The sequence below is a fragment of the Lithobates pipiens genome, unplaced genomic scaffold (genome assembly GCF_037356315.1).
Source record: "Lithobates pipiens isolate NorthernLeopardFrog02 unplaced genomic scaffold, aLitPip1_a1.2 Scaffold_11, whole genome shotgun sequence".
Classification (NCBI taxonomy): domain Eukaryota; kingdom Metazoa; phylum Chordata; class Amphibia; order Anura; family Ranidae; genus Lithobates; species Lithobates pipiens.
In genome coordinates this window covers 11,749,734-11,758,740 of record NW_027507696.1, presented here as the reverse complement: position 1 = coordinate 11,758,740, position 9,007 = coordinate 11,749,734, and the positions used below count along the sequence as shown (strand labels likewise).

Genomic DNA, 9,007 nt, shown 5'->3' with positions numbered 1-9,007 from the left:
CTTTGATGTCCAAAATCGCATGACAAGCCGCACAAGTGTGAATGGAGCCTAATATACAATAATAATTAGTATTGTTGTTGGCATCAGATTCATAATTATTAAAATGATATAGGTTAATATAACTTATGCTACTGAGCTATTTTCTTTTTTTTTTTTTTTTAAATCATCAAAGTGCTACAAATTGACTGTTATTGCTTAAATATCTCTGTATTATTAGGTCACTGATGTAGTTTAGCCCTTATTAGGACAGAGCTGCAGCTATAAAGATGAAATGCTGCCACCTACAGGTACAATGAGGAAGGAGTGAAGAGTTTTTGTTCAGTAGGGCTATACATATTTATCAGTGTGACTCTCTCCTGCACAGTAATACACAGCGGAGTCTTCACTTTTCATGTTGTCCATTTTTAGTGTTGTCAGGCTGTTACTGTTATCTCTGGAGATTGTGACTCTTCCTTTAACAGAATCATGATAGTGTATATTTGTCCCTGAGGGACCGCTTATATGTGAGACCCACTGTAACTCTCCACTAGAAAACTGTCTGAACCAGTTCATGTGAGAGTTACTGAAATTAAATCCAGAACCTTTACAGGTCAGTGTGTGAGAGTTCCCCGGCTTTATCACCGCTGGCTCTGATTGGGTAAGTTCTGCAGACTGGACACCTGAACAATGAGAATATATAAAGTTATTTTACATAAATTGTGTTCAAGTAATAAAATAACTGAATAAAAACAATGCTAAAGAAATGGTTTTCTGTGATGTTTTACCTGATAAGCACTGTAGGCATAATAATAATAATAAACCTAATATCACATTCATTTTTCTTGTATCCACCTGTATGCATACAGAAGAAAATGTATTAAACTGAACCTGTATATGTGATGTGATGGCTACAAATAAGAAATAACGCTCATTTGCATTTTACTTCATTTGTATTTTACCACAAATAACTTCCCACACCTTCCCTTCATATAAGTATATGTACAATGAAAAACCATGACGGGGGCACATTTAAAGATTATATACAGCTTTTGGTCTTGATTTTATGGTTAAACCTTTGTTTAGTGTTACTTTAAAGTAGAACTACAAGCAGAACTTTCTTGTTTTCCTTTTTGGAGTATAAAAAAGTTATAACCCTTGTCAGTTTATTTTATTTATTTGCCATTTTGTGTCCTATTGGGAAGATTTCCCTTCACTTCCTGTCCCATAGCCAAAACAGGAAGTGAGGAAACCCCTCCAAAGTGAGGGAATTTCAAGTTGTCACCAGTGTCCTCATTGGATGATTCCCCCATCTTAGCCCTTGTACACACGGTCGGAGAATCCGTCGGAATGTGTCCTATCGGACCGTGTTGTCGGATAATCCGACTGTGTGTGGTATGCATCGGAATGATTCTGTCGGAATATCCGTCGAACCCAATTTTCCAACATGTTGGAAATATTTTCTGACCAACTGGTCCGATCGGACATACTCCGATCATGTGTAGAGAATTCAGATCGGACCAAGTGCCACGCATGCTCAGATCAAATTCCTAGACCAAAGCTATTGGCTACTAGCCTGAACGTAGTCCCATCATAACTAAATAACGTCATCACGTTCTGAATGATCGGATTTTCCGACAACTTGGTCCGACTGTGTGTATGCAACAGTTTCGGACACAATCTGTCGGACACAATCCGTCGGACAAAATCAGATGGATTTGGTTGGCAGAATGTCCGACCGTGTGTACAGGGGCTAACTGTTCTGATATCAGTTTTAAAATCTGTGATTTTCTTTTACTTTCACTCTTGGTTGATAACAGTAAAAAGGACAAATGAAGAGGGTGAATCTCCCAAATCTGGCCCTGACAGCAATACAAACTGACAGGTGTTCTAATCCATCTCCACTCTATTTAAAACTTCAACAAATAAAACGTTTTGCCTTTAGTTATACATTAAATCAAATGCACTGACATACACAAATGCCAATAGGCATGAAGTCTAAGCCCACGTACACACGGTCGGAGATTTTGCCAACCAAATCCATCAGATTTTGTCCGTCGGATTTAGTCCGACGGATTGTGTCCGAAACTGTTGCATACACACGGTCGGGCCAAGTTGTCTGATTTAGCGGTTGCCAAGAACGCGGTGACGTAAGCCGTGTACGGCGGGACTAGAAAAGGGAAGTTCAGCACCACGTCCGGCACCCTTTGGGCTCCTTCTGCTGATCTCGTGTTTTAGTAGAAGTTTGGTGAGAGACGATTCGCGCTTTTCAGATTAGTGATTCAGATCGCTACTGCTCTTCAGTTTGTGCTTGACTTTGCGTATCTGATAATCAGTGCGTGCAGTCATTAAGTATTTGCTTCTCATTGTGGACTATATCTTGGTATAGTATGCTTTGAAAGGCATTTTTTATTGTCTGCTTGCTTCTGCTATTCAGGTCCTCCTTTCAGGCCTTGCTGTTTATCGGTGCTTTCTGGTGTCCGTTCGGACCAGCCGACCATTTTCCAAACATGTTTCGTCTACGTACTCATCATACAGTTTGTGCTGTGCAGGGGCTTCGTGTTGGGGTTCTTACTTTGACTTTGACACAAGCCCGGTCCATGAACAGGGAGGGGAGGCATTTGTGGACCAAGAATTGGTTGCGCCAGCGTCACCAGTTCTCCCACATGCCTTTGCTCCGTGAGATCCGCGAGAATAATCCTGATCATTTCTGGATTTTTCTCAGGATGACGGAACCCGTTTTTCACCGTCTGCTGGCTTTGCTGACCCCTTATATCACCAGGCAGGATACCTGCATGTGGCAAGCCATCACGCCGTAGCAGAGGCTCTTTGCCACATTGCGCTACTTGGCAACAGGGAGAAGCCTTCAGGACCTCAAGTTCTCTACAGGCATCTCCCCCCAGGCTCTGGGGATCATTATTCCAGAGACCTGTTCTGCCATCATTCAGCTCCTGCAGAAGGACTATATTATGCTAAGTTTTATCCTTAAACATCACATTCTATGTATTTCATGATTGCTAATGTCTTGCATTTCTTTCCTCATTCCCTAATTACCATCATTGCAATATGCTCTAATTGATATGCTCTGCCCCTTTGTCCTCATGCATATTTGCCTCACTAACTTCCACACCATGCTCTTCTTGGCCCATAAAACTATAGTCTAGTCACTTAACAATGTCTTTTGGCAGCTCCATAGTATTGTTTTCCCCTAAACACCCCCTAAAATCTCTAAAAATGTCATGTGTGTGCTTCAATTCATGCAAAGTGACCTTTTTTTGTTTTTTGGAGTTGTGCCAAACTCATTATTAACCCCCCTCTCCCCAACTTCTAGCTCAGCTGATAGCAATCTTCTATCTGATGACTTGACTCAACCCAATACACACTATACCTTCCTTTTTCATGATCACATTTATGGACAAATTCACCAAAGCATGTAGTGTAAGGGCCTGCCTCAATACTTTCAAATGCTATTTAGATTTTTTTAACACATTAATTTTCTTGCTATGTAATAGCAGAATGTCAAAATGTCCTTCTATTTTGTTATTATGACACTTCTTACCTGTCCGGTGGGCTGCCAATAGTGTAACTAAGGAGGGGCTTCACAAAGTATCACACATTATTTAGGCATTCAGCTCTCAATCAAGTGGAGAGGGTTACCTGTTCTAAACATCCCCCCTCATTTTTTAGCAAGGGCCCATCAGATGGGGTGGGGATGGGGGGGTTATGACTCTCATAAGGGGACCTTATACTTTAGGCTTAAAATACCGTATATACTCGAGTATAGGCCGACCCGAATATAAGCCGAGGCCCCCAATTTACCCCCAAAAAAACTGGCAAACTTATTGACTCGTGTATAAGCCGAGGGTGAGACATGCCTGTCCATCCCTGTGTGTGTGTCCGTCCATCCCTGTGTGTCCGTCCATCCCTGTGTGTCCGTCCATCCCTGTGTGTCCGTCCATCCATCCCTGTGTGTGTGTGTGTCCATCCATCCATCCATCCCTGTGTGTGTGTGTCTCCATCCATCCATCCATCCATCCCTGTGTGTGTGTGTCTCCATCCATCCATCCATCCATCCCTGTGTGTGTCTCCATCCGTGTGTGTGTGTGTGTGTGTGTGTGTGTGTGTGTGTGTGTGTGTGTGTGTGTGTGTGTGTGTGTGTGTCCAGCCTACCTTTGTCCCGAGCCTCCGTCCCGTGCCTTGCCTCCTTGCCTCCGTCCCGTGCCGTGCCTTGCCTCCTTGCATCCGTCCCGTGTCGTGCCTTGCCTTGCCCCCGTCCCGTCCCGTCCCGTGCCGTGCCGTCCCGTGCCCTCTTCGTCGGCGGCCATTGTAAAGTTCAAAAGCTGCGCCGCCGCCTTCGCCTGTGATAGGCGGAACACTGAATTTCCCAGCAGCCTGTGTTCCGCCTATCACAGACGTCGTATCATCCTCGTCCGTAGTACGAGGATGATACGATGTCCGTGATAGGCGGAACACAGGCTGCTGGGAAATTCAGTGTTCCGCCTATCACAGGCGAAGGCGGAGCCGGAGGCGCGGCTTTTGAATAGAATGGCCGCTGTCTGTCTGCTCGACACGCTGATCGAGCGGGCAGACAGCGATGACTCGAGTATAAGCCGAGGGGGGCACTTTCAGCCTCAAAAAAGAGGCTGAAAATCTCGGCTTATACTCGAGTATATACGGTACTCATTTAAAAAAATGTTATACTAATTTTGTCCAAAAATGTGGGTGTCTAATCTGCATGCAATGTTGATTTGTCAAATTACTAGTTTTTGTTCTTGTGTCACTACACAGTGTCCTTCAACGCCACAGGAATGGCAGACTGTGGCCTCCCACTTTGCAATTTTGTGCCTTTTTCACCAACAGTGCAAACCCAAGTTCAGAGCGAGATGAGGGGACAGTCTCTTCTTCAGATAATCTTATTATGCTACACACACACACCTTGTTTTTGTAATTAATGTATGTAGTGTGAGGGGTTAGCTCGGTAGCGGGTGTGTGTGACCCCCTGGATGGGTTCACAACACAAAGTCAGGCACAGCAGACAGCGGTGTAGGTGCAAAAAACAAAAGATCCGGTTTATTTAGGCTACATGCAGTGATACATATAACAGCCAAACAAAATAAAACAAGAAAATAAATCCTGGTCAGCTTGACCTCTAACTACACACGTAGACTCCCTGTCTAACAACTGGGTGCAGCCTTGTGCTGCCCCAGTCCCTGTCTCTATTGTAGGGGTTTGCCACACAGGCGTTAACTCACCGCACAGAACAGATCTCAGACTCCCCAGTCTATACACATAAAACTGGTTCCAGGATGGAGCATCTCCCTATGCATGCTGGGGTTTTTTGTAGAGGCCTTAATTAGCCCACTTACTTCAGCTGGGCTCATTAACTCTTCCCCTCTAATTGTAAAAGTCTGCATAAAGCCTGAATCTAGGACACACATATTTACCATCCTGGATACAACCAGGTGACTTTACCTGCCTGCTGCCACATACCCCCCCCCTCTTGTTTCAACCTTGGGGTTGTAACACCAGCAGTCAGACACGCATGTATCCGAGACAAAGCATCCACATTCCCCATTTTAACACCAGGGCGATGCTTAACTGTAAAGTTAAATTCCTGTAGGGCTAGGAACCACCTATTTACCCTTCTATTGGTCTCCTTGTTCTGAGCCATCCACTTTAAAGGAGCGTGATCAGTCACCAGGTCAAAGTGCCTACCTAGCAGATAGTACCGAAGGGAATCTAGAGCCCACTTCACTGCTAAACATTCCTTCTCAATCGTGGAGTAATTTACCTCATGGGACTTTAACTTCCTGCTGAGGTAAATGACTGGTAAATGACTGGGTGCTCTTCCCCGTTCCAGACCTGGGATAACACTGCTCCTAACCCAACGTCTGAGGCATCAGTTTGTACAACAAAGTCCTTAGAGAAGTCTGGTGAGTACAACACTGGCTGGCTACATAAGGCTGTTTTTAAGGACTGAAATGCTTCCTCAGCCTCTGGGGACCATTTAACCATGACCGACTCTTTCCCTTTTGTCAGGTTGGTGAGGGGCACAGCCTGAGAAGCAAAATGGGGAATGAAGCGTTGATAATAGCCAGCGATTCCCAGAAAGGCTCGTACCTGTTTCTTGCTGTTGGGACGTGGCCAACTCTGTATGGCCTCGACTTTATTGACTTGGGGTTTTATCACCCCCCTCCCAATAGTGTACCCAAGATATTTGGCCTCCTCCTGTCCAATGGTACACTTCTTTGGATTGGCCGTAAACCCAGCTTCCCGGATAGAGTCTAGGACTGCTTGTACTTTTGGCAAATGTGAGACCCAGTCTGTGCTATGGATAATCACATCATCCAGGTAAGCTGCAGCATATTTCTGATGGGGCCTCAGAATCTTATCCATTTTCCGTTGGAATGTTGCCGGTGCATTCTGTAACCCAAACGGCATTCTCTTATATTGGAATGCCCCATCTGGGGTTACAAACGCAGTTTTCTCCTTGGCCGATTCGGCCAGGGGAATTTGCCAATACCCTTTGGTGAGATCAAGAGTTGTCATATATCGGGCTGTTCCCAGCCGGTCAATCAACTCATCTATACGCGGCATGGGGTAGGTGTCAAATTTTGTAACTTTATTCAATTGTCGAAAATCGTTACAAAACCGCCAGCTCCCATCAGGTTTGGGCACTAGTACGATAGGACTGGACCAGTCACTCTGGGACTCCTCTATCACACCCAATTCCAACATCCTTTGAACCTCCCCACGTATTGCCTCCCGTCGGGCCTCTGGTATTCTATAAGGTTTTAGTTTTACCCTTTCTCCTGGCGGGGTGATAATGTCATGCTCTACGCCAGATGTTTGTCCCGGAAGATCAGAGAAAATCTCTTTGTTACGAAGTACAAACTCTTTAACCTCCTGTTGTTGGGGTTTCGATAAGGTGTCTGCTATTCCAACCTCAGGAACTAAGCAATTAGGCTGTACTTGTGACAAAGTCTCTGCGACTAGGGATTCCCTATCCCTCCAGGCTTTCAGCAGATTGACGTGATAGATCTGCTCCGGCTTTCGCCTTCCTGGCTGTCTAACCCTGTAGTTCACCTCACTAATTTTTTCAATTACTTCATATGGACCTTGCCATTTGGCCAGAAATTTGCTTTCAACCGTAGGGACTAGCACCAAGACCCTATCCCCCGGGGAAAAAGTACGTGTCTTGGCCCCACGGTTGTACACTCTCTGCTGTGCTAACTGCGCTTGGGTTAAATGTTCCTTTACAATTGGCATTACCTGTGCAATTCTATCTTGCATCAGGGCGACATGCTCAATCACACTCCTGTGAGGAGAACTCTCATTTTCCCAAGTTTCCTTGGCGATATCCAGCACACTGAAAAAACACTGAAGTTACAGGATACTCTCGGGTGTCCCCATGCACACAAATAACAGCCACCCTGTTCTTCCCAGAGACCTCTGTAGTAACTAATTCAGCTTTTATCAACATTACCAGGCTACCTGAATCCAGCAACACATCAACATTTCTACCATTAATACACATTTTACATAAATGTTTCTCAGGTCCCCGAATGGCAGTGCATGCAACTGTCGCAAACAGCGACTGACGTCTCTCCCTTATAAAGTCACATTGCATAGGCTCATCCACAACTGGGCAATTGGCTGCAATATGTCCCTCTTGCCGGCAGCGGTAGCAAATAATCTTTTTCGCTGCCTCTTGCAGCATGGGCTTCCTGGGCTGCTCCCGCCAGACCTTAGGTAGAACTCCCACCCTCTCACTCTCTCCACCCTCACCCCTTGGAGTCATCTTACCCGCCACTGGGGATGATCTGGTCTTAGGGGGGAAAGTCCGTGAGTCCCTGGAAGAGGTGGTCAGGTTCTCTGTAGCCAAGTACCTCTCAACCAGATCCACAAGTTTATCTGCATTTTCTGGGTCTCCATGGCTTACCCATTTTTGGATGGCAGTAGGAAGAGCTCTCAGGAAACGATCCATAACCACACGTTCCACAATGTTTGGTGCGGTCAAAATCTCTGGCTGCAGCCACTTCCTGCTCAGGTGAATGAGATCATACATTTGAGATCTGGGGGGTTTTCCAACCTGAAAAGTCCAATTATGCACACTCTGAGCCCGGACGGCCAGGGTGACACCCAGCCGTGCCAATATTTCTGTTTTTAGTACCACATAGTCTTTTGCTTGGTCAGGCTCTAGGTCATAATAAGCTTTCTGCGATTCCCCAGTTAACAGAGGGGCCACCAGTCCAGCCCACTGCTCCTTAGGCCACTTTTCCCTTTCAGCAGTCCTTTCAAATGTGGTCAAAAACACCTCCGGATCATCCTCTCCAGTCATTTTTGTCAGTAAACGGCTCACACCAAAGGATGCGGTATTATTGTAACCACTTGCTTCATTGGTCTGCGGACGTTGCTGTATCAATGTCTATATTTGCCGTTGAAAGCTCTGCTCTTGCTTCTGCAACAGGTCTATGAAGCGGGCTTCAGATCGCTGCTGGGCTTGTTGCTGAGCTTCCAAACTCTGCTGCAAAGTTGCATTTATCTGCTGCTGATTTGCATTTGTCTGCTGCTGGGCTTGTTGCTGAGCTTCCATACTCTGCTGATGAGCTTTCTGCTGGGCTGCAAGGCTCTTTTGTAAAGCCGCATTTGTTTGCTGCTGATTTGCATTTGCTTGCTGCTGATTTGCATTTGCTAGAGCCAGCTGTCTCAGTATCTCCTCCATGCTGGCCTTTTAAAAAAAAAATGGAAAAAAAACTGCCAAAATTCTCCACCAACTGTGAGGGGTTAGCTCGGTAGCGGGTGTGTGTGACCCCCTGGATGGGTTCACAACACAAAGTCAGGCACAGCAGACAGCGGTGTAGGTGCAAAAAACAAAAGATCCGGTTTATTTAGGCTACATGCAGTGATACATATAACAGCCAAACAAAATAAAACAAGAAAATAAATCCTGGTCAGCTTGACCTCTAACTACACATGTAGACTCCCTGTCTAACAACTGGGTGCAGCCTTGTGCTGCCCCAGTCCCTGT

General features: G+C 45.5%; 1 pseudogene; it reads right to left on the bottom strand.

Annotated features, from left to right (window-relative positions):
• Positions 1-327: 327 nt before the first annotated feature.
• LOC143961042 (Ig heavy chain V region 914 pseudogene) lies at positions 328-1,289 on the bottom strand (annotated as a pseudogene).
• Positions 1,290-9,007: the final 7,718 nt, after the last annotated feature.